We start from the raw sequence: 27,109 nt of genomic DNA on the forward strand, positions 1-27,109 counted from the left end.
ACTATAATGTCCCTGTAACCTTTGTTTTTTTGGGTGAATTTCTATGTTTTTTTCAAATTTTACTTCCTAATCATAACGTCCCTGTAACCTTTTCTTTTTTTTAGTGAATTTCTGTATTTTTTTAATTTATTTTTTAAGTAATGTAATTTCAAATTACTATACATTAATCCAACCACCGCCGTGCACAGACTTTGGCTGTGCGCAGTGGAGGTTGACTGCCAGGCCCTGCAGCCAACCTCTATAACCACCCAACCCGGTACCAGGTTTGGCTGCAAAGCCTGGCCTGTGGCCTGGCCATGCAATCAACTCACTGTAACCACCCAGAGTGTTTTTATAAACTTTAGGTAATGATATAGTTAGAATGATAAATTTTAGGACAAATTGAAAAGAAAAATGTAATTGTCAAGTAAGAAGATTGTGATCACCTTTCAGTATATAACTTAAACGTTTGAAGTTGGAAAGAAATTAAATTAGGCAAACAACCAGACACACACTGAGACTGGAACCCTCAACCTTCAGTGTGAGAGTCAGAGACCTTAACCACTAGCCCATATACGACTCCTTAGTTTAAAGCATAACCTTGACATTCAATTCAAAGATTTTGTTTGTATAAAAGACTTAACTATTGTATCACTAAGAATGTTCAACATTCAAGACACTAGTAAATGAACAGACACTGCATGAGATACCAGGACTTGAATAGCCGGCTCCTGCAGGGGCCGGCATTGCTCCCACAAACCGTTCATCAGTACATCAGTATAGTTGGCGCGCCACAAGTCCGTCACCCATCCCATGTGTTACAAATAAAATACATTAAAAACAAAAAAAAAAAAACGAAATTGACAGAGTGTAACCCCTGAGCTGGGATTTTTTTCCTTATTTTTTAAAATATTTGTGTGGTTTCCTTGAGGGCCATGATCACCCCCCACCCCCAGGGAAACAACACATCTACTAAAAACATACCTAAATATATGTACATATACATGCATATATATGTAGAAAGAGAGAGACTCTATAGAGGGAGAGAAATAGCTCTCTCATATATATGTTATATACATATGTGTTTATGGGTGTGTGTGTGTATAGACACATACACACACATATATGGAAAAAGTCACTTACCCAGTGTACATCTGTTTGTGGCATGTTGCACTGCAGATTCACATGCTGTGCACTGTTCCTGCCATCTAGTGTTGGGCTTGGAGTGTTACAAGTTGATTTTCTTCGAAGAAGTCTTTTCGAGTCACGGGAAGGAATGACTCCTCCCTTTCAGCTCCATTGCGCATGGGCGTAGACTCCATCTTAGATTGTTTTCCCCACAGAGGGAGAGGTAGGAGTTGTAGTAAGGATACTAGAGGTGCCCATGCAATGGAGTAAATGTGTATGTACATAGAGTATTAAATCAAAATTATTTACATATATACAATTTCAATTCAACTAAAACTGCTACAAGCTCCCGGGGAGGTGGGAGGGGGCATGTGAATCTGCAGCGCAACATGCCACAAACAGATGTACACTGGGTAAGTGACGTTTTCCGTTCGATGGCATGTGTAGCTGCAGATACACATGCTGTGCATAGAATACAAAGCAGTAATCTCCCCAAAAGCGGTGGTTAGTCTGTAGGAGTTGAAGTTGTCTGAAATAATGTTCTTAGTACAGCCTGTCCTACTGTGGCTTGTTGTGCTGCTAACACATCTACACAGTAATGCTTAGTAAATGTATGAGGCGTAGACCAAGTAGCTGCCTTACAAATTTCTGTCATTGGTATATTACCAAGAAAAGCCATTGTGGCGCCTTTCTTTCTAGTGGAGTGTGCCCTTGGAGTAATGGGTCTTTTAGCTTTAAGGTAGCAGGTTTGTATGCATTTGACAATCCATCTGGCAATGCCTTGTTTGGATATGGGGTTGCCTGCATGTGGTTTTTGGAATGCTACGAACAATTGTTTTGTTTTTCTAAATTGTTTTGTTCTGTCAATGTAATACATTAGCGCTCTTTTTATGTCTAACTTATATAATGCCTTTCTGCTACGGAGTCTGGCTGTGGGAAGAAGACTGGGAGTTCTACCGTTTGATTTAGATGAAACAGTGATATGACTTTTGGTAAGAATTGTGGATTTGTACGGAGAACCACCTTATGTTTATGTATTTGTATAAAGGGTTCTTGAATAGTAAACGCCTGTATTTCGCTGACTCTAAGTGAAGTGATGGCTATTAGAAAGGCTACTTTCCAAGTTAAAAATTGGATTTGACAAGAATGCATGGGTTCAAATGGTGGGCCCATGAGTCGTGTTAACACAATATTAAGATTCCACGAAGGCACTAGTGGTGTCCTTGGGGGTAGGATTCTTTTTAGTCCTTCCATAAAGGATTTATTAACTGGAATTCTAAAAAGGGATTTTGTATGTTTAATCTGCAGATAAGCAGATATTGCAGTGAGATGTATTTTAATGGAAGAGAAGGCTAGATTGGATTTTTGTAAGTGTAGTAAAAAACTTAATGTTTTGTGTGGAGGTGTCTAGTGTCGTAATCTGATTAGCCTGGCAGTAAAACAAATCTTTTCCATTTGTTACCGTAACAATGTCTGGTTGTGGGTTTTCTTGTTTGTTTAATGACCTCCATACATTCTTTAGAAAGGTTTATATATCCACATTCTAAGACTTCAGGAGCCAGATTGATAGGTTGAGCAATGCTGGATTCGGGTGTCTGATCTGTTGTTTGTGTTGTGTTAACAGATCTGGTCTGTTTTGTAGTTTGATGTGGGGTACCACAGATAGATCCAACAGTGTGGTGTACCACGGTTGGCGAGCCCACGTTGGTGCTATAAGTATTAGTTTGAGTTTGTTTTGACTCAGTTTGTTGACCAGATAAGGAATGAGCGGGAGAGGGGGGAAAAGGGTAATCAAATATCCCTGACCAGCTGATCCATAGAGCATTGCCCTTGGACAGAGGGTGTGGGTACCTGGACGCGAAACTTTGGCATTTTGCGTTTTCCTTTGTTGCAAATAGATCTATGTTTGGTGTCCCCCAGCGGTAGAAGTGATCTTGTAGAATCTGGGGATGTATTTCCCATTCGCAAGTCTGCTGTTGATCTCGACTGGGATTGTCGGCCAACTGATTTTGAATGCCTGGTATGTATTGTGCTATCAGGCGAATGTTGTTGTGAACTGCCCAATGCCAAATTTTTTGTGCTAAGAGACACAGCTGTGACGAGTGTGTCCCCCCCTGTTTGTTTAGATAATACATTGTTGTCATATTGTCTGTTTTGACAAGAATGTCTTTGTGGGCTAGAAGTGGCTGAAACGCTTTTAATGCTAGTAATACCGCTAGCAGTTCCAAGTGATTTATGTGAAGTAGTTTTTGTTGATTTTCCCATTGACCTTGTATGCTGTGATTGTTGAGGTGTGCTCCCCACCCAATCATGGAAGCGTCTGTTGTGATAATCACGTGAGGCACTGGGACTTGAAAAGCCGCCCTTTGTTTAAATTTACTGGGTTCCACCATTGAAGCGAAGAGTGTGTTTGGCGGTCTAACAACACTAGATCTTGGAGCTGACCCTGTGCCTGCGTCCATTGTTTTGCTAGTCACTGCTGTACTTCGTACTGTACGTATCTATGACGTATTGCGTTTGAAACGGACGTTGTTGAGTGTTTGCTTTTATTAGCCAATCGTCTAAATATGGGAATACGTGCATGTGCTGTCTCCCTATATGAGCTGCTACTACAGCTAGGCATTTTGTAAGTACTCTGGAGGCAGTTGTTATTCCAAACGGTAGCACTTTGAATTGATAATGTTTGCCTTGTATTACAAACCTGAGGTATTTCCTGTGAGATGGATGGATGGGTATATGGAAATACGCATCCTTGAGATCCAGTGTTGTCATGTATTCCCCTTTTTTTAGTAAGGGAACTACGTCCTGGAGTGTTACCATGTGGAAATGATCTGATTTGATGAAGAGATTCAGTGTTCTGAGATCTAAGATAGGCCTTAATGTTTAGTCTTTTTTTGGAATAAGGAAATACAGGGAGTAAACACCGGTTCCCTTCTGGGGATAGGGTACTAGCTCTATGGCTTGTTTTTGTAGCAGTGCTTGGAACTCTATATGTAATAGGTCTAAGTGTTGTGGAGACAATCTGTGTGGTTTTTGTGGAACATCCGGAGGGAATGTTGTGAATTCTATGCAATAACCATGTTGGATAATTGCTAGGACCCACGTGTCTGTGGTAATGTGTGTCCAATTGTGGTAGTATTTGGTTAGCCTCCCCCCCACTGGTGACAAGTGTTGGGGTAGTGTGGCATTGAAGCCACTGTTTGCTAGGGCTTGGTTTGGTGGGCTGGAATTTCCCTCTTCCTCTTGGGAATTGTCCTCTATAGGAACCACAAAACCCCCCTCTTTGGTATTGTGACTGATAGGTGGGTTTTGTTTGGAAGGTAGATAGTTCAGATGCTTGTTGTCGAAACCCCCCTCTAAATTGTGGTTTCCTAAAAGTGCCTCTGTATTGTCGGGAGTAGAGCGCGCCCATGGCTTTGGCCGTGTCTGTGTCTTTTTTCATCTTCTCTATGGCGGTATCGACTTCCGGCCCAAACAACTGATGTTGGTTAAATGCCATATTTAGTACCGCCTGTTGTATTTCTGGTTTGAATCCAGAACTTCGCAACCATGCATGCCTTCGGATCGTTACCACTGTGTTGACTGTCCGTGCTGCTGTATCTGCAGAGTCTAATGCAGACCGTATTTGATTGTTCGATATGGCCTGTCCTTCTTCAACTACTTGTTGGGCACGTTTTTGGTGTTTCTTACGCAAATGCTGGATGATGTCTTGCATTTCGTCCCAGTGTGTCCTGCCGTAGCATGCAAGTAGGGCTTGCAAATTTGCAATTCGCCACTGATTGGCTGCTTGTGATGCCACTCTCTTGCCCGCTGCGTCAAACTTTCGACTCTTTATCAGGTGGTGGGGCATCCCCTGAAGATTGTGAGTTCGCCCTTTTTCTTGCAGCCCCCACAACCACTGAGTCCAGAGTGAGCTGTTGCGTTATAAACACTGGGTCTGACATGAGTGGTTTATATTTCTCTTCGACCCTCGGCGTGATAGCTCTCCCCTTTACAGGTTCTTGGAAGACCTGTTGTGCGTGCTTGAGCATGCCCGGTAGCATTGGCAGGCTTTGATAGGATGCGTGAGTGGAAGCCAAAGTGTTAAAAAGGAAGTCATCCTCTACTGGTTCAGAGTGCATTGTTACGTTGTAGAACGTAGCTGCCCTGGCTAGTACTTGCGTATATGCTGTACTTTTGTCTGGTGGTGAAGGCTTGGTTGGGTAACACTCTGGGCTGTTGTCCGATACAGGTGGATTGTATAGATCCCAGGCATCAGCATCATCTTGGGTCATCCCAGTATTTGTGGGTGACTGCATTATAGGTGTACCCACTGGTGACAATTGTGGAGAATGCAGTGGGGATGGTTGTGGTGAGACCTGTGGTGGTGGTGACTTGTCTCTAACCACTTTGGCTTTAGGTTGCATTTCTGATTCTTGAAAGGCTAGTTTTCTTTTAGATTTGAGTGGAGGGATGGTCTGTATTTTCCCTGTATCCTGGATTTGTAACCTTTGTTGCGTCTGGTCCGGTTCCTCTACATCCAGATCTTGCTCAAATCTGTGCTTTTCCTTGAGCTGTAACGAAAGGCCTTGCTCCTCACTGTATGATGATCGTTTCGGCTCCGAAGCCGGATTTTTCGGTACCGAAATTCCTAATATTATTGTCTTTTTCGGTTCCAAGGAGCTTTTTTGAGGCTTGTCCGATTCGACAACTCAATACCGAATTTATTTCGGTGCCGGAATCTCGACTGAAGTCGGAAGTCTTCGGCAAATCTTTGTCCTTTTTCGATGCCGATGTGATTCGGTCACCTTCCTTTCTGTGGGTTAAGCCATGGCCTGTTGGCGGTGGTGTCCCCGTGGCCTTGAATTTTTTGGTGTGACCCTGGGTTTGGGACGGGGCAGGTTTACTCAAAGTTTGTTGCACCGTCGAGGGTCGCTCACCATCGGAATCATCCGAGTCGGTTTCCTGGATGGAAATTCTTTCTTCCTCCTCGACTTTGAGATCTTTCGGCTTCTACGCCATTTGTAGTCTTCTTGCACGTCGATCTCTCAAGGTTTTCTTTGATCGAAACGCTCGTCAAGCTTCACAAGTATCTACTCCGTGTTCGCGCGACAAACACAGGTTACAGACCCAGTGCTGGTCTGTATAAGGATACTTGGCGTGACTTAGGACAGAAACGGAAGGGGGTCCGGTCCATTAGTGTTGGATGATGGGTGTGGTCGGGCTGACCAGGCCTCGATGAAGAATGGAAGCCCCGAAGGGCCGCCGAAGCGGTCTTGATGTCGGTGCCGATACACTAGAACTAAACTGGTACCGAACGAGAACAATACCGAAATTTTTTCGATACTTAGCTAACTTTCCCGATTCGAAATAAGGAGCGAAGAGGAACACGTCGGAACCCGATGGCGGAAAGAAAACAATCTAAGATGGAGTCGACACCCATGCGCAATGGAGCCGAAAGGGAGGAGTCACTCGTCCCGTGACTCGAAAAGACTTCTTCGAAGAAAAACAACTTGTAACACTCCGAGCCCAACACTAGATGGCAGGAACAGTGCACAGCATGTGTATCTGCAGCTACACATGCCATCGAATATATATATATATATATATACTCCAAAACCTACAATTGTCAAACAATTGATTCGTTGCACTCCAGGAGAGTTTCCAGGCAGGAGTTGGTGGAGCTCTAAGTGGAGTAACTCTTTTAATGGCCTTCCATAAAAGCTTTTATACATACAAAGAGGTATGCTGTCTGTTTTGAAGGTAGGCTGATATTGCTGTTTAATGAATTTTAATAGATGAATATGCAAGATGCGCTTTTCTTAAGTAAAGAAAATAACATACAATATCCTGTACTGATTCTTTAAGTGGATCAACATTTTTGGGTTGACAGTAATATACAAAAAGTATCCATTTATCTGCATGGCACTCCCTGGTTGTAGGTTTACGTGCGTCCTTTAAAATGTCCATACATTCTGATGGAAGCTGTAGATATCCAAACTCTATGACCTCAGGAGACAAATCGTTAGGTTGAGGATGCTGGGATTGGTACGCCTGATCTGTCCTTTGTTTTGAGACAATAGGTCTAGTCTGTTTGGGAGCTTGTGATGTGGTACTACAGATAGATCCAACAGTGTTGTGTAAAAGTGATGATGTGCCCATGTGGGAGCTATGAGTATCATAGTGAGGGAGGTGTGACGTATCTTGTTGACCAGAAATGATATTAGTGGCAGGGGGAGAAAAGCATCAGCAAATATCCCTGACCAATTTATTTATAGAGGATTGTCCTTGGATCGAGGGTGTGGGTATCTGGATTCGAAGTTTGGGCATTTTGCGTTTTCGCTTGTTGCGAAAAGGTCATGGGAGTGAATCTCCCATTCGTGTATTTGTTGCTGCGTCCTGCTGAGGAGGTCCGCTAGTTGGTTGTGTATCCCTGGCATATACTCTGCTAGTAGTTGAATGAGATTGTGAATTGCCCATTTCTAAATTGTCTGTGCTAGAAGGGACAATTGGGATGAATGTGCCCCCCCTGCTTTTGCAGATAATACATTATTGTCATGTTATCTGTTCTTATTAGCACTGTATTGTGTGTGATCTGTGGCTGGAATGCCTTGAGTTCTAGGAACACTGCTAGCAATTCCAAGTGGTTTATGTGTTAAGTTTGCTGGACCGAGTCCCATTCTCCCTGTATGGAAAGATTGTTGAGATGGGCTCCCCAACCTGTCATTGATGCATCTGTGGTGATTATGGTCTGTGCCACAGGGTCCTCAAATGGCCGCCCTTTTGATAAGTTAGTGTGATTCCACCATTTCAGAGAGATGCAAGTCTGGCGGTCCAACAACACTAGATCGTGAAGTTAACCCTGTACCTGAGAGCATTTGTAAGGAAATGCCTCTTTGGCATGGTTACCCCCTGACTTTTTGCCTTTGCTGATGCCAAGTTATGATTTGAAAGTGTGCTGAGGCCTGCTAACCAGGCCCCAGCACCAGTGTTCTTTCCCTAAAACTGTACTTTTGTTTCCACAATTGGCACAACCCTGGCACTCAGGTAAGTCCCTTGTAACTGGTACCCCTGGTACCAAGGGCCCTGATGCCAGGGAAGGTCTCTAAGGTCTGCAGCATGTCTTATGCCACCATGGGGACCCCTCACTCAGCACAGACACACTGCTTGCCAGCTTGTGTGTGCTGGTGGGGAGAAAATGACCAAGTCGACATGGCAGACCCCTCGGAGTGCCATGCCAACCTCACATTGCCTATAGGTATAGATCAGTCTCCCCTCTAGAAGGCCTTGCAGCCCTGGGGCAGGGTGCACTATACCATAGGTGAGGGCATAGGTGAACGAGCACTATGCCCCTACAGTGTCTAAGCAAAACTTTAGACATTGTAAGTGCAGGGTACCCATAAGAGTATATGGTCTGGGAGTCTGTCAAACACGAACTCCACAGCACCATGATGGCTAGACTGAAAACTGGGAAGTTTGGTATCAAACTTCTCAGCACAATAAATGCACACTGATGCCAGTGTACATTTTATTGTGAAATACACCCCAGAGGGCATCTTAGAGATGCCCCCTGAAAACATACCTGACTTCCAGTGTGGGCTGACTAGTTCTGCCAGCCTGCCACACACCAGACATGTTGCTGGCCACATGGGGAGAGTGCCTTTGTCACTCTGTGGGTAGTAAAGCCTGTACTGGGTGGAGGTGCTGCTCACCTCCCCCTGCAGGATCTGTAACACCTGGCAGTGAGCCTCAAAGGCTCACCCCCTTTGTTACAGCGCCCCAGGGCATTCCAGCTAGTGGAGATGCCCGCCCCCTCCGGCCACGGCCCCACTTTTGGCAGCAAGGCCGGAGGAGATAATGAGAAAAACAAGGAGGAGTCACTGGCCAGTCAGGACAACCCCTAACGTGTCCTGAGCTGAGGTGACTCCTGACTTTTAGAAATCCTTCATCTTGCAGATGGAGGATTCCCACAATAGGATTAGGGATGTGCCCCCCTTCCCTCAGGGAGGAGGCACAAAGAGGGTGTAGCCACCCTCAGGGCTAGTAGTCATTGGCTACTAACCCCCCAGACCTAAACCCACCCCTAAATTGAGTATTTAGCTCCCCCCCAGAACCAAGCAAGATAGATTCCTGCAACCTGAAGACAAAGAAGGACTGCTGACCTGAAAGCCCTGCAGAGAAGACGGAGACACCAACTGCTTTGGCCCCAGCCCTACCGGCCTGTCTCCCCACTTCGAGAAAAACTGCCACAGCAACGCGTTCCCCAGGGTCCAGCGACCTCTGAAGCCTCAGAGGACTAGCCTGCATCTAAAAGGACCAAGAACTCCTGAGGACAGCGGCTCTGCTCCAAAGAAGAAACAACTTTGCAACAAAGAAACAAACTTTAAAGGACTGCACGTTTCCTGCCGGAAGCGTGAGACTTTCTACTCTACACCCGACGCCCCCGGCTCGAACTGCGGATAACCAACACTACAGGGAGGACTCCCCGGTGACTGCGACCCTGTGAGTAGCCAGAGTTGACCACCTGAGCCCCCCCAGCGACGCATGCAGAGGGAATCCAGAGGCTCCCCCTGACTGCGACTGCCTGCTTCTAAGAACCCGACGCCTGGTAAAGACACTGCACCCACAGCCCCCAGGACCTGAAGGATCCGACCTCCAGTGCAGAAGCGACCCCCAGGTGGCCCTCTCCCTTGCCCAGATGGTGGCTACCCCGAGGAGCCCCCCCCTTGCCTGCCTGCTTCGCTGAAGAGACCCCTGGGTCTCCCATTGAACTCCATTGCAAACCCGACGCCTGTTTGAACTCTGCACCCAGCCGCCCCGTGCTGCTGATGGTGTACTTTTTGTGCTGACTTGTGTCCCCCCCCGGTGCCCTACAAAACCCCCCTGGTCTGCCCTCCGAAGTCGCGGGTACCTACCTGCTGGCAGACTGGAACCGGGGCACCCCCTTCTCCATTGAAGACTATGCGTTTTGGGCACCACTTTGACCTCTGCACCTGACCGGCCCTGAGCTGCTGGTGTGGTAACATTGGGGTTGCCCTGAACCCCCAACGGTGGGCTACCTTGGACCCAATTTTGAACCCTGTAGGTGGTTTACTTACCTGCAAAACTAACAAATACTTACCTCCCCCAGGAACTGTTGAAATTTGCACTGTTCAGTTTTAAAATAGCTTTTTGCCAAAGCTGTACATGCTATTTTGGTGATTCAAAGTTCCTATGATACCTAAGTGAAGCACCTTTCATTTGAAGTATTGATTGTAAATCTTGAACCTGTGGTTCTTAAAATAAACTAAAAAAATATATATTTCTATACACAAACCTACTGGTCTGGAATTGTCAGAGTGTGTGTTCCTCATTTATTGCCTGTGTGTACGTACAATAAATGCTTAACACTACCCTCTGATAAGCCTACTGCTCGACCACACTACCACAAAATAGAGCATTAGAATTATCTCTTTTTGCCACTATCTTACCTCTAAGGGGAACCCTTGGACTCTGTGCATGCTATTTCTTACTTTGAAATAGTACATACAGAGCCAACTTCCGACAGCTTTGTTATGAGAGAGACTGTTGCAGGAGTCTCATATTTAGATGTGCATTGAGTACTATTGCTATGGACGAAAACCTTTCACTGTGTAAGTTTGATTGTATTGTAACTGTGATATGAGATCATGGAAAGCTTTAATTCTCTGAGGGTTTGGGTACGCTAATGCTGACTGAGTGTTCAGCATTGCTCCGAGACACAGTTTTATTTGCGCTCGTTGGAGATGAGATTTTTGGTAATTGACTGTGAACCCTAGATGGTGTAGGGTATGGATTGTGTATTGTGTGTGCTCTTGACAGGTTTAAATGGTGCTGGCTTTTATGAGCCAGCCGTCCATATAGGGAAAGACATGTATACTTTGCCTTCTGAGGTATGCAGCAACCACTGCAAAGCATTTGGTGAATACCATTTTTACTGTTGTTACTCCAAAGGGTAGCACTTTGAACTCATAATGTGTGTCTGCTATCACAAGTCTTAGATATTTGCGATGTGCTGGATGTATGAGAATGTGGAAGTAAGCATCTTTTAGATCTAATGATGACATGTAGTCCTGTTTTTGTAGTAGGGGAATGACATCCTGAAGAGTGACCATATGGAAATGTTCTGAGAGGATGTACTGATTGAGAGGACTGAGATCCAGGGTTGGTCTGAGAGTACCATCCTTTTTTGGAATAAGGAAGTAAAGAGATTATACTCCTTTCTCTTTTTGAGCTATAGGTACCACCTCTATTGCACATTTGAGTAGAAGTGATTGTACTTCTTGTTTTAATAAAATGAGATGCCCCTGAGTTAGTTTGTGTGAATGAGATGGAATGTTTGGTGCAGTGGAAGTGAGTTCTAGACAGTAACCATGTTGGATAACTGACAGAACCCACTGATCTGTAGTGATGTTGTGCCATTGTGGATAGAAATCTATCAGGCTTCCCCCACAGGAGATGTGTGCTCTGTCGGGATGGTGAGAAAGTCACTGTGTTTCATTGTGAGGAACCTCTGGATGTGGAGGGTTTACCTCTTCCTCTACTGTTGGATCCTCTAGTGTAGTATTGTGAGGATTGTTTTTGATGAGTGGTTGCTGTTTCTGCAGCTAATGGTTTGAAACTCCCTCTAAATTGGGGTGTACAACAATTATCCCTGGTGGTTGTGGTATACAAAGACCCCATGGCCTTAGCTGTTTCTGAATCTTTTTTAATATGTCAATTACTGTGTCCACCTCAGGGCCAAGTAAATGCTGCTTATCAAAGGGCATGTTTAAAACTGCCTGCTGTATCTCAGGTCTGAAACCTGAACATCTTAACCAGGCATGTCTCCTAATAAGCACACTGGTGTTACCGGATCTAGCTGCTGTACCAGCTGCATCCATAGCAGTTCTAATAGCATCGCTAGATATTGCTTGCCCTTCATTAACTATTTGCTGTCCCCTTTTTTGGTGTTCTGGAGGGAGGTACTGTAACAGCTCTTCCATTTCCTTCTGTGTGCTCTGTCATATCTAGCCAAAAGAGCATGTGAATTGGCTATGCTCCAGTGATTTGCAGCTTTTGAGGCCACCCTTTTCCCAGCTGCATCTATTTTCCGCCTTTTCTTATCAGGAGGTGGAGAATCTCCTGTGGACTGACTGTTGGCCCTTTTTGTCGCTGCACCAACTACAATGGAGAATCAGGAGATAGTTGAGCTCTTATAAACACAGGGTCTGAGGGCGTTTATATTTTTTGTCCACTCTAGGAGTAAAAATCCTAGCTTTCACCGAAAGACATCACAAGCATGCCTGGGAGCATAGGAAGACATTTGTATTGCTTATGCGTTGATGCCAATGTGTCAAACAGAAAATCGTGCTCTATGATCAGTGTGCATTTGCACATAATGGTATGCTGCAGCTGTAGCCACTACTTGATTATATGCTGTAGAATCTTCTGGTGGTGAGGGTCTGGCCGGATATAACTGAGGGTCATTTGGTAAAATGGGATCAGAGTCAAATGTATCCCATGGATCTGTGTTGGGCATGTTCTTCGCCAAAGATGTCTGGTGTGTCTTCTGTTGATTTCAATGCCATCTCAAGACAGCGAGCTCTACGGTCCCGAAGAGTCTTCTTAGATTGAAAAGATATACAGGCGTCACAATTGTATCCTTGACGGTCTGGAGATAGACAAAGATTGCACACAGAATGCTGATCAGTGTACAGAAATTTAGCAGGACACTGAATATAGAATCGAAACGGAGTTCGCTCCATCAGACTTACATGGAAGTGGGCCCTTAATGGGCACTGCCCTTGTAACGACGAGAACGCCGACCCCAACAGTCTAAATTGGACCGAGAGTAGATAGAAATATGATCGAAAACAATACTGACGATATTATAGAAAGATGAGAATACATTTTGAATTACCAAATCAAGATTAACCAGATCGAGAGGAAACACGTCTGAACTGGACGGCGGAAAGAAAAACAACTTTTAACACTCCGAGTACAACACTAGATGGCAAACTTATGCAAAGCATGTGTATCTGCAGATATATACATATATATATGGAAAATGTCACTTACCCAGCGTACATCTGTTCGTGGCATGAGACGCTGCAGATTCACATGCTGTGCATATCCTGCTATCTAGTGTTGGGCTCGGAGTGTTACAAGTTGTTTTTCATCGAAGAAGTCTTTTCAAGTCACGAGATCGAGGGACTCCTCCCCTTTCGGCTCCATTGCGCATGGGCGTTGACTCCATCTTAGATTGTTTTCCCGGCAGAGGGTGAGGTAGGAGTTGTGTATATAGTAATAGTGCCCATGCAATGGAGTAAGTATGTATGTACATAATGTGACTAAAAATGTTACACTTATAAATTTACAAATGTACAAGTTTATTTTCATCAACTTGTAACGGCTACAGGCTCCCGGGGAGGTCGCATGTGAATCTGCAGCGTCTCATGCCACGAACAGATGTACACTGGGTAAGTGACATTTTCCATTCGATGGCATGTGTAGCTGCAGATACACATGCTGTGCATAGACTACTAAGCAGTTATCTCCCCAAAAGCGGTGGATTAGCCTGTAGAAGTTGAAGTTGTTTGAAATAATGATCGTAATACTGCCTGTCCTACTGTGGCTTGTTGTGTTGTTAACACATCCCCACAGTAATGTTTAGTGAATGTATGAGGCGTAGACCATGTGGCTGCCTTACAAATTTCTGTCATTGGTATATTTCCTAGAAAGGCCATGGTGGCGCCTTTCTTTCTAGTGGAGTGTGCCTTTGGTGTAATAGGCAGTTCTCTCTTTGCTTTGATATAACAGGTTTGAATACATTTGACTATCCATCTGGCAATGCCTTGTTTGGATATTGGATTCACTGTATGACGTTTTTGGAAAGCTACAAACAATTGTTTTGTTTTGCGAATTTGCTTAGTCCTATTAATGTAGTACATTAGCGCTCTTTTGATGTCTAATGTATGTAATGCTCTTTCAGCCACAGAATCTGGTTCTGGAAAGAACACTGGGAGTTCTACTGTTTGATTTAAGTGGAACGGTGATATGACTTTTGGTAGAAATTTGGGATTTGTGCGTAGAACTACTTTATGTTTGTGTATTTGTATAAAGGGGTCTTGTATGGTAAAGGATTGTATTTCACTTACTCTTCTAAGAGATGTGATAGCTATCAGGAATGCTACTTTCCATGCTAAGTACTGTATCTCACAAGAGTGCATGGGTTCAAACGGTGGACCCATGAGTCGTGTTAATACGATATTGAGGTTCCATGAAGGAACTGGTGGTGTTCTTGGTGGAATAATCCTTTTGAGACCCTCCATAAATGCTTTTATGACTGGGATTCTGAATAGTGAAGTAGAATGTGTAATTTGCAGGTAGGCCGAAATTGCTGTGAGATGTATTTTAATGGATGAAAAAGCTAACTTAGACTTTTGTAAGTGTAGCAGGTAGCTTACAGTGTTTTTTTGCAGATGCGTGTAATGGTTGGATTTGATTATTATGACAGTAATAAACAAATCTTTTCCACTTATTTGCGTAGCAATGCCCTGTAGTAGGTTTCCTAGCCTGTTTGATGACCTCCATGCATTCTTGTGTAAGGTCTAGATGACCAAATTCTAAGATTTCAGGAGCCAAATTGCTAGATTGAGCGATGCTGGATTCGGGTGTCTGATCTGTTGTTTGTGTTGAGTTAACAGATCTGGTCTGTTTGGCAGTTTGATATGAGGTACTACTGACAGGTCTAGTAATGTTGTGTACCAAGGTTGTCTTGCCCAAGTTGGTGCTATTAGTATTAGTTTGAGTTTGTTTTGACTCAATTTGTTTACCAGATACGGGAGGAGTGGGAGAGGGGGAAAAGCGTAAGCAAATATCCCTGACCAACTCATCCATAACGCATTGCCTTGGGAGTGAGGATGTGGGTACCTGGATGCAAAGTTTTGGCATTTTGCGTTTTCTTTTGTTGCGAATAAGTCTATTTGTGGTGTTCCCCATCTTTGGAAGTAAGTTTGTAGTATCTGGGGATGAATCTCCCATTCGTGGATCTGTTGGTGATCCCGACTGAGATTGTCGGGTAACTGGTTTTGAATTCCTGGTATGTATTGTGCTATTAGGTGAATGTGGTTGTGAGTCGCCCAATGCCAAATCTTTTGGGCTAAGAGACACAACTGTGTTGTGTGTGTCCCTCCTTGTTTGTTCAGGTAATACATTGTTGTCATGTTGTCTGTTTTGACAAGAATGTGTTTGTGAGCTATTAGTGGTTGAAATGCTTTTAACGCTAGAAACACTGCTAGTAGTTCCAACTGATTTATATGAAGTTGTTTCTGTTGAGTGTCCCATTGTCCCTGTATGCTGTGTTGGTTGAGGTGTGCTCCCCACCCTACCATGGAAGCATCTGTTGTGATCACATCTTGAGGCACTGGGTCTTGGAAAGGCCGCCCTTGGTTTAAATTTATAGGATTCCACCATTGAAGCGAGGTGTATGTTTGGCGGTCTATCAACACTAGATCTTAAAGTTGACCCTGTGCTTGTGACCATTGTGTTGCTAGGCACTGTTGTAAGGGCCGCATGTGTAATCTTGCGTTTGGGACAATGGCTATGCATGAGGACATCATGCCTAGTAGTTTCATCACTAATTTTACCTGTAACCTTTGGTTTGGGTACATGCCTTGTATTACGTTTTGGAATGCTTGTACCCTTTGTGGACTTGGAGTGGCAATCCCTTTCTTTGTGCTGATTGTTGCTCCCAAGTACTGTTGTATTTGATACGGCTGTAAGTGTGATTTTTGGTAGTTCAGTGAGAACCCTAGTGTGTGAAGGGTTTCTATGATGTATTTTGTATGTTGAGAACACTGTTTTTGCGTATTGGTTTTGATTAACCAATCGTCCAGATACGGGAATACATGTATGTGCTGTCTTCTGATATGGGCTGCCACTACAGCGAGGCATTTTGTAAAGACTCTTGGGGCTGTTGTTATCCCGAATGGCAACACTTTGAATTGGTAATGTACCCCTTGGATTACAAACCTTAAGTATTTTCTGTGCGAAGGATGTATGGGTATATGGAAATACGCATCCTTGAGATCTAATGTTGTCATGTAGTCTTGTTGTTTGAGCAAGGGGATTACGTCTTGAAGTGTCACCATGTGAAAGTGTTCTGATTGGATGTAAAGTTTTAGTGTTCTGAGATCTAAGATGGTTCTTAGAGTTTTGTCCTTTTTGGGTATGAGAAAGTACAGGGAGTAAACCCCTGTTCCTTTCTGATGATTGGGTACTAGTTCTATTGCATCTTTTTGCAACAACGCTTTGACCTCTAGCTGTAATAGATCCATGTGATGTTTGGACATGTGTGTTCTTGGAGGCACATTTGGTGGTAATTGTAGGAATTCTATGCAATAACCATGTTGGATGATGGCTAGGACCCAGGAGTCTGTTGTTATTTCCTCCCAGTTTTGTAAAAAATCTGTTAGTCTCCTCCAACCCCCCCCCCCCCCACTGGTGTTATGTGTTGGGGTCTTTGGACTTTAGAACTTTCCTCTAGTTTTAGGGAACTGTCCACCTCTGTATTGTCCCCGAAAGCCTCCTCTCTGATACTGGCTCTGGTATGTGGGCCTGGTTTGTGAGGTTGAGGGTTCCGTGGTTTGGCCCAGAAACCCCCCTCTAAATTGTGTCTTCCTAAATGTGCCTCTGCTCTGTGGGGAATATCTGTATCCTTTTTCAGCTTCTCGATAGCTGTGTCCACTTCTGGCCCAAACAACTGCTGTCCATTAAAAGGCATATTAAGCACAGCCTGTTGGATTTCGGGCTTGAATCCTGAGGTGCGTAACCATGCGTGTCTCCGAATAGTGACGGCTGTATTGACAGTTCTTGCAGCTGTGTCTACTGCGTCCATTGCCGATCGTATCTGGTTATTCGAGATACTTTGGCCCTCTTCCACCACTTGTTGTGCACGCTTTTGGAACTCTTTGGGCAGATGTTCAATAAAGTGCTGCATTTCATCCCAGTGAGCTCTGTCATATCTTGACAGCAAAGCCTGTGAATTGGCAATGCGCCATTGATTGGCTGCATGTGCTGCAACTCTTTTCCCCGCTGCGTCGAACTTTCGACTTTGTCGGGTGGTGGTGCATCTCCAGAGGTGTGTGAATTCGCCCTTTTACGTGCTGCTCCTACTACTACTGAGTCAGGTGTCAGCTGCTGCGTGATGTACACAGGGTCTGTAGGGGGAGGCTTGTACTTTTTCTCCACTCTAGGTGTGATGGCCCTGCCTTTTATGGGCTCTTGAAATACTTGCTTTGCATGTTTCAACATTCCTGGTAGCATTGGAAGACTCTGGTACTGACTATGTGTTGATGACAGAGTATTAAATAAAAAGTCATTGTCAATCGGTTCAGCGTGCAGTGTCACATTGTGAAAAGCAGCTGCTCTGGACACCACCTGTGTGTAAGCAGTACTGTCTTCAGGTGGTGATGGTCTTGCTGGGTAACAGTCAAACTATTATCTGATACAGGCGCATCATAAAGATCCCATGCATCTGGGTCATCTTGGCTCATCCCTGTGTGCGTTGGAGACTGCATCATAGGTGGGGTAGCAATTGGTGATGGTGGCGGAGTTACTTGCTTTGCCACCTTTGTCTGTGGTTGTTTGTCTTTGTCTTGGAAAGCAAGTTTCCTTTTCATCCTTATAGGAGGGAGAGTTCTTATCTTCCCTGTATCCTTTTGAATATGGAGCCTTCTCTGTGTATAATCTGGCTCCCGTGCTTCTAGCTCTTGTCCGGATTTATGGCCTTGCATTTGTGCTGAAAGGCCTTGTTCCTCGGTGTAGGAGCTTGTTTTCGTCTCCGAAGCCGGATGTTTCGGTACCGAAACCTTTTCCACTTGTTTGTGTTTCGGTGTTCCGATCTCTCAGTGCGACTCATCTCGGTGCCAGTATCTCGATGTCGAGATTGCTCGGAACCAGGGTCTCGGTGCCGAGAATTTTCTGTGCCGTATCTCGACCGGAGTCGGATGACTTCGACACATGTGTGCCCTTTTTCGATGCCGATGGATGGTCACCGATTTTACGGGTTAAGCCAGGGCCTGCAGGCGGTTGTGTCCCCTGGGCCTTCATGATCTTGGTGTGAGTTTTGGCTGGGGCTGGTTTACTCACGGTTTTCGGTGTCTGCTCTGTTTCGGGCTCGTCCGAGTCAGCAATGGAGAAAGTCTCTTCTTCCTCGATGTCGTGGTGTCCTGACGGCGCAGACGCCATTTGAAGCCTTCGTGCTCTCCGGTCCCATAGCGTTTTCTTCGACCGAAACGCCAGACAGGCCTCGCAGGTATCCTCTTTGTGTTTGGGAGACAAACACAAATTACAGACCAAATGTTGATCTGTATTAGGATACTTGTTGTGGCATTCGGGGCAGAATCGGAATGGGGTCCGTTCCATTAGCCTTGAAGACGCACGCGGTCGGGCCGATGAGGCCCCGCACGGGAATCAAAGCCCTGAAGGGCCACCGGAGCTTTTTCTTGATTCAGTGTCGATCTGCGTTAACTAACCCGATACCGAACGCAAACAATACCGACGATTTTTCCGATATCTAACTAAGTGTCCGAACCGAAACACGGAGCGAAGAGGAACACGTCCGAACCCGATGGCGGAAAGAAAATCTAAGATGGAGTAGACGCCCATGCGCAATGGAGCCGAAAGGGGAGGAGTCCCTCAATCTTGTGACTCGAAAAGACTTCTTCGAAGAAAAACAACTTGTAACACTCCGAGCCCAACACTAGATCGCGGGATATGCACAGCATGTGTATTTGCAGCTACACATGCCATCGAACATATTATATATATATATATATATATATATATATATATATATATATATATTCAAATTCGCCACCAGTTGTCTCACAGTGCACTTGTTTGCCAGTGCCAGAGGTCGACTATACCTCTGTAACATGTACACATCACCAGAATAATGCTGCACTCCAGGGATATATGTCGTCAACATTGTTATTAATTTTCAAAGCAACACACATACCCCAACCAACGCGTTTCAACTCTAGCTTTTAGGCAGCAGCAATAAAAATGTCAAGGTAACTCTTGCGATTAAGAGACCCAACTTTTGTCTAGTGCCAGTTTTGATGCCAAAACGTAGCACAGAGGGTTTATACACCTGTTGCAAAGAACAGATCTGTATTTCATGTGAATAGCTGAGTGGATTAGTAAAGCCAGCTGTTACCTGCGCTTTAAAACAAATGAAATCTATGTCAGGGGGGGCTTTGGAGAGATGAAGGGCACTTTTGTTGGGAGGTAGTGAGCGAATCCGAGAAAGAGGTAATGGGAATGGGAGCACCAAAAAGGACGGTCAGACTGGGCATCACCAGTGCTAAATGCTGCTTTGGTAAGGTAACTGACATTTAATGTTGCACACATCACACACACACACACAAGCAAATTTGTGACCATATCTGCCTTCTACATAGCCTAGAGCTTTAGATGGACAGTTTAGCCAGTAGCAGAGATGGCATCTCGTTGGATGACTGCTGCTCAGGCCCTAACTCGGGTTAAGGAAAACAGCTCTGAGGCAGGATCAAAGACTGATACAGTAGATACTGAGAAAGCATCTGAGGGAAAGGACATTGAGCAGACTCTGGGAGTGATTTTTCAGTCAGAGGAGTCCCATCCGATGACTCTCCTCTTCCAGTGATTCTGAGGGAGAAGATGAGGTCAGTCGTGCTGTCCTTTCACAAGCACAGTCTGTGCAGCGGGACAACAGTGAGTTAGCCCATCCCAGAGAGCAGATGCGTGCGACAGCAAGCACAGAGAGAGTGCTCTCTTGGTAACCCCCAAATTAGTTCAGCCCCAAATTCCACCTTTTACTGGGGACGCTGGATGTAAAGTAGATAACAGCCAACTTTTTGTCAATTGACTACGTCCATGTCCTTTTGGATGTTGACTTCCTTCAGCAAATTGCTTAGCAAACAAATCTGCGTGCCAAACAATTTGTGAGGGAGCATGGAGTTACTCTAGGGCCCTGTTCTAGGGCGTGCCAGTGGACTCCTACTTCGTTGGCAGAGTTGAAGATATTTTTGGGCCTTACGCTCAAAATGGGGTTAGTGCAGAAACCCACCTTGCAGTACTACTGGATGACTTGCACGGTTTGGGTAACCCCCACCTTTGCACAGGGCTGCAACAGGGAAGGGCCCAAATTGTATTGTGGAGACATAAAAATTATATATCACATAACAACCTGGTTTTGTAAGGCGGGCCCCTCCATTTTGGGTCCTGGGCTCGGCGACCATATAGGGAAAATTACCAAACCCAGACACTTCTGAAAACTAGACACCCGGGGGAGTCCACAGGGGTGTGGCTTGTGTGGCTTCCCCAAAGCTTTCTTACCCAGAATACCCTGCTGAATAAAAACTCAAATTCTTTTGAATTGCATTTCTGTCACACACACACCACAGAAATATGCAGGAATTCACAGAATTCCTACAACCAAGCCCACATGTGTGCCTGTGCATGCATCCGGAATAAATCACTCCAGGGTCAACAGTAGTCCTGATGTAAGGACTACCATTAACCGTTGTGTGATCCAATCCTGTCACTTGCACTAAGCCCAGGCACACCATTGGGGTAGCGTTTTTATCGGGACAAGTTGGGGAACACAGGGTGGTAAGCAGTTTGGGGGTCCCTGCATATTCCTTTAGTTTACGTCACAGAAATGCAAGGAAAAATACTGCTTTTATTTAACGTTTTACCTTTGCAGGGCATTCTAGGGAAAAAGAACTTTGGGGAATCCTCACAAGCGATACTTCCCTGGTCTACTTTCCAGAAATGCCTGGGTTTGATAGGTTTCCCTAAATGGTTCCCGATTCCAGGACTAATTAGTTCACTCACCGTAGTTGTCATTATCGCCACAATATGTTTTGGAACCTTCCCTGTTGCAGGCATGAGTTTGTGGCTCCTCAGATTCCAGAACCACCAAAATGTGCAGCAGACTTAATGGCATATTGCTTTAAAAAATCTGCCAGAGCTGGAAAAAGTTAAGAAAAAAACGTAAACAGAAATGACTTTTTCAACTCAAGTTCAATATTTATGTATTTCAACTGTTAGTTTCTGCAGGAAAACCTTGAAGGACACAAATGACTCCTTGCTAAATTCAGAATTGTGTCTACTTTTCAGAAATGTTTAGCTGTCAAGGATCCACCACTGGTTTCACATCCATTTCTGTCACTAACTGGAAGGACGCTGAAAGCACAAAAAATAGTAAAAATGTGGTATGTCCTGGTAAAATGCCATTTTTGTGTTGAAAAATGTGTTTTTCTGATTCAAGTCTGCCTGTTCCTGAAAGCTGGGAAATTGGTGATTTTTAGCACTGCAAACCCTTTATTGATCCCATTTTCCCTCCAAAAAACAGATGCTTTCTTCTGCAGCACATTTCCCCATCTCCCCCCCCCAAAAAAACATTTTAGCTGTATTTGGCTATTTTCTCTGTCTCCTGCAGGGGAACCCACAAACTCTGGGCACCTTTAGAATCCCCAGGATATTTGAGGAAAAAAAATAAAAGACGCAAATTTGGCTTGGATAGCTTATGTGGACAAAAGTTATGAGGGGGCCTAAGTCCGAGCTACCCCAAATAGCTAAACAAGGGTTCAGCACTTTGGGGGGGAAAGGGGAGAGGGGGGTGTGGCGGGGGTTTGAGGCCCAGAAGACAGGCAGTCCTCCTGGGTTTCTTGAAAGCTCAGCTGCAGGAGTCGTCATCTTTTAGGCAGAGCCCATCAAGGTCAGCAGGCAGGTCGGGGGTTGGTACCAAGCCAGCTGCTTCTTTTCCTCTTCTGCAGGTGACTCTTTGTTCTTTGCTTCTTAGGTCATTAGGATCTGTGTTCTAGGGTTTAGTGGTACAAGGAGGTAGCCAATGGGGTGACAACATTCTTTCTATGACCACTTCTGCTGGGAAGTGGACATAACTAACCCTAGAGGCCTAATTCCTTCCAAACAGGAGGAAGGAATTTAAAAAGTAGAGTCTGTTTCAGCTTGTCCACCTTAGGGGTGGGACTGACATGAAGTGGGCACACCTCCTAATCGGACTAATGTTCCCGCTTGTGCTGCTGCCAAGAGTGGAGTCAGGACAACTGGGGCTGTCATCTCTGCCGTTTGGAGACCTGGGTCGCAGTACAAAGGCAGCTAGGCTTGTAAAGCTTCCCACCCTGGTTTGTCCATCCTGCCTGGGGGATTGCCAACACCCCCGCCCAGTGCAGGCTTTTATCTCCAGCCCTCAAGAGCACTGGCTCTCTCCTTGGGGGGGTGGGGGGGTGGGAGGCGGGGGGGGGGCAAAAACCAGTCTGTGGTGGCTGAACTAGTCAGGACCAGTCAAGTAACCACACTAGTAGCTGGTCGGTTTTCAGGAGGAACCTCTAAAGGTGCCCTCTGTGTGCATTTATTAATAAATCCATCAATGGGATCAGTGAGGGTTTATTATTCTGAGATGTATGATACCAAATGTAGGAGGCTGGCTCAGTTTATGGTGTACACCTACAGGTGAGGCACCCAGCATACAGTCCAGGTAAGACTCAGTGATAGTGTTAGAGGCTTTACAATAACCAAAGCACTCAGAAAAGGGTAGCTGTGGAAAGACACTAAGGCTTTATCGGAGAGGGTGTAAAGCAATTGCAATAACCACAAATCAGTCAATGAGTTACACACAAGAATGAACCACAGCAAGTGTCAGAAAGATATTTATTAAAACACAGGCACTAAACTAACTTTGGTATATCGCCTAACTGGAGATATGAACATACAAAAATATATACAAAATATACTTTAAAACAGGCTGGTATAAGCACATAATAACATGTGCCTCTATAGGAGGGGAATGCGGGGGTTGGGGAGTGCAAACCATATACTAAACAAATGGGTAAGTAAAGTAGCTGACCATGGCTAACACTTCAGGAATCCCAAGGACTGGGTAAGTATTATGTAGGAACGTGGGCTCTTTTAAACATGGTTACCCCCACTTTTTGCCTGTTGTTGGTATGTTTTTGACTGTTTTCACTGGGATCCTGCTAACCAGGACCCCAGAGATTACGCTCTCTCCCTTCTAACTTGGTTACTTACACTCCACATTTGGCATACAGGTGCCCAAATATAAGTCCCTAGTATATGGTACCCAGGGCATTTTGGGTAACAAGGGAACCATCCCATGGGCTGCAGGATGTAATATGCAAACAATGGGGAGCCCGTGCAAAGTGCATCTGCAGGCCTGCCATTGCAGCCTGCATGAAAGCATGCAGGCACCCTTTTCACTACAGGTCACTGCACCAGGTTGCTGTAATTCACCCCTATGGTAGGCCCTCCTAGCCCAGAGGGCAGGGTGCAAGTACCTGTGTGTGAGGACACCCCTGCACTAGCAGAGGTGCCCCCCAGGAACTCCAGTTCCAATTTCCTTGGACTTCGGGAGTGTGGGGATGTTATTTTATGCGTGTACTGGACACAGGTCACTGCCTATGTCCAGCTACATAATGGTAACTCCGAACCTAGGCATGTTTGTTATCAAACATGTTACAATCATAACCCAATACTGTTGAAAGCATTGGAAGTATGATTCTATGCACTTTGGGGGCTCCTTAGAGGACCCCCAGCATTGCTCCTACCAGCCTTCTGGGGTTTTTTGGGCAACCCAAGCTGCTGCCAGAGGTTTCTGCCCTCTTGCTACTTGAACAGCTCAAGCCGAGGAAGGAAGAACAAAGGATTTCCTTCGCGAGAGGCAGGTAATACCCTCTCTCTTAGGAAATAGGTGTTACATGGCTTGGGAGGGGTAGCCTCCCCAAGCCACTGGTATGCCACTGGTATGCTTTGAAGGGCACATTGGTGCCCTCCGTGCATAATTCAGCCTACACCGGTTCAGGGACCTCCAGTCCTTGATCTGGCACGAAATTGGACAATGGAAAGGGGAGTGACTACTACCCTGTCCATCACCACCCAAGGGGTGGTGCTGAGAGCTCCTCCAGAGGATCCCTGGGTTCTGCCATCCTGAATCCAAGGTTGGCAGGGACCTCTGGGAGCATCTAAGTGACCAGGTCAGGCAGTTGATGTCAGAGCCCCCTCCTGCTAGGTGATCACCTGGCTAGGTGGCCAATCACCCTTACAGTGCTATTTAGGGTCTCTCTCTTCGGTGGGTCTTCCGATTCGGCAAGATTCCATCAGGACTCCTCTGCGACCACTACTTTCTTCTAGCCACTGGATCTGCGACTGGACCCTCCAGGAACCGCCAATCTGCATCCACGACGAAGACTCTGCTTGCAACATTGTTTTCACGGCTCCTTACAGCTTCTGCAAGAAACCAGTTTTAGCAGAAGGGCACAAATGTGACCTTCAAAGGAGTCTGGTGGCAATCAGGAGCAATCCCCGCCCTAGCCTAGAAACACCTATTTCTAAAGGAAATCGGGTAACACCTTTCCTCAAAAGGAAATCCCTTGTTCTGCCTTCCCCTGCTTCAGTTAAGCTCAGTAGCAAAGGACAGAACAATGTTGGTGGCAGCACTGGCTTGCATGCAGACCCTACAAGGCTGGACAGGCAGACATGGGATACTCTCTAAGGAACACCCAAAGTACATGGCATCATTAAACTAGCACTGGAACCAGCGTAGTTGCATGATTCCCACATATTTGATACTAAAGAGGCCTAGGTTCGGAGAAATCATTATGTAGCTGGACATCATGTGATGATCAGCATCCACTACATACCTTATAATTGTTTCCTTGCACTTACAAAGCCCAAAAAATGGAGTCTGGGGTTTGTAAGAGTAACTCTGGTTGTGAAGAAGTACCCTCACACTTCGAACCAAGCACCCTGCCCTTGAGCTGAAGGGCCTTCCTTTGGCGTGACATAGGGTAAAACTGCAGTGATCGTGAAAAGGGTAAAACTTATATCTGGAGTGAAATGTGCATGCACTATTTCACACACGCTGCAATGGCAGGCCTGTAGGCACAGTTTGCATGGGCCCCCATGGGTGGCATAATACATGCTGCAGCCCATGGGGGACTCCTGGTATACCAATGCCCTGGGTACCTAAGTACCACATATTACAGACTTACAGGGGTACACCAGTATGCCAATTGTGGGGTGTACAAAGTACTTACCAACCAAATTTAGGGAAGAGAACATTGGAGTCCTGGTTAGCAGGAACCCAGTGTACTACAGTCAAAACACACTGATACCAGGCAAAAAGTAGGGGCTACCATGTCAGAAAGATCCTACTTTCCTACACCAAACATCCCAAGATTTAGAGAAGTCATCATGTAGCTGGGGAACACGTAACGACCAGTGTTCGCCAAAGGCTTTTAAAATGGCTTCTCTGTTCACTTACTAGGTCTCAGAATGAACAAACATAGCCGGGGCATATCTGCTAGTGCACATATGCCCTCACATGTGCCTTGATGTACCCTGCCTTATGGGTAACTTACACCTGGAGCATGCAGTGATAGGAGTCCTGGCATACAGGGGTGTGTGACAGGTCATGTTTTCAATTTAGCCTGCACCAACACATGCAGTCTACAATTGCAGCATTGTGTGAGTTTGGTGAGGGGTCGCTAGGTGTGGCACAACTGGTGCTTCAGTCCTCGGAGTCCTTCTTTAGTAACCCAGGCCCTCGGTACCAGCGGTACCAATTACTAGTGACTTACAGTGGTAGCTAAAGAGGTTGCCCATTGTGCAAAACAACTGTGCAGTTTTGGGGAAACCATGCCAAAAAATGTGCTTTACTACAGGGGCCATTAAAGGGCATGTCCATAAGGGTGGATCCGGACATCCTCATCCAGGCATGGCGCCTCAAGGCCACCGTCGATGCAACTGATGTGCCTACTGAGTTGGTCATATGCAGCCCACATCATATTGTGAACTTCGCTGCATCGCACTCGTCAACAACAGCTTGGCACAAAATGGCCCGGGCCTCCTCTGGGACTTGTGCCAGCACCTGCGCAACTCTGTCCCATAAATTATGGGTTTAACAGCCCAAAAGGCATGCTGGAGGAAAAAAACAATCTTCCCAAGTTAATCCAGCCTCTTGGATTCCCTATACGGGAGTGCAGAAGGGAACTGCCCGGGGACGTGTAAGATGGATAACGAAGCTCTCAGGGGTTGAGTGCTTTATGAGGAACACTAGATCATTTGGAGCAGGTCTATGGCAGCGGGCAATTGCCCTGTTCACAGGAGACCCTGTGCTGGGTTTGGACCAGGTCTCCAGCTGGACATCAGTGAGGCATTCATTGAAGGGCAAAAGGGGTTCAGAAGTGGAAGCCCCAGGAGGTTAGCCCGGACTGCCACTGGAGGTAGCTCGAGGCCCAGGACCTAGGCCGCTCTTTGCACCACCACTGAGTAGGACACTGTCCTCCGTAGCCATGATAGGGGGAGAAAGCATGCCAGTGTCATGGGAAGTATCCAGACCACTGCCCTCACACCCAGGTCAATCTGCCAGTTCATGGGATCTTCTAGCTGGTATACCAAAGGGTCCTGCAACACCTCCCAATCCTCAATGTACCCCAACCCAGGAGATTAAGGGTAAGGATCTGACCTAGGGAGCAAGGTCCCTGTCGAAGTGTGAATCAGTGACGCCAGTCTGGCTCCATGTTGGAGTCGGCAATGGTGTTGGGGGGGGGTCAACGCCACCTGGGGGCACAGGTGTTGTTGAAAGCATTGACGTTGGAACTGGCATTGGGGAGGTCGAGGTGGTACGATTGATGTTGGTTTGGATCCAGGAACGGATCCATGGGTGCCCCCCCCGGAACCAAAGGTCAAGCCACTGGGGTAGAACCGAAGGGGTCAGAAGGCCCTTCAGCAGAGCAGGACTGCTCAAATTTGAGGCGTATGGCCTCATAAAACTCTTGGAGTTGGGCAAGGGTCACTCCGGCTACTGGAAACTTGGGGAGGCGTAGAACCAGCCAAGACGCAGGCTCCAAGGATGTAGGCCTGGAACGATGATGCACCTTTTCCCTTGTTTCATCGGCCGACTGAGGCGAAGTCAAAGAACGCTTATTCTTCG

At 45.8% G+C, this 27,109-nt stretch overlaps 1 protein-coding gene across 3 annotated transcripts in view; it reads right to left on the bottom strand.

Annotated features, from left to right (window-relative positions):
- Positions 1–27,109, bottom strand: part of CDC27 (cell division cycle 27) — a 623,340-nt gene that overhangs the window by 47,511 nt on the left and 548,720 nt on the right. The window lies entirely within an intron of this gene.

The sequence above is a fragment of the Pleurodeles waltl genome, chromosome 6, assembly GCF_031143425.1.
Source record: "Pleurodeles waltl isolate 20211129_DDA chromosome 6, aPleWal1.hap1.20221129, whole genome shotgun sequence".
NCBI classification, from domain to species: Eukaryota; Metazoa; Chordata; class Amphibia; order Caudata; family Salamandridae; genus Pleurodeles; species Pleurodeles waltl.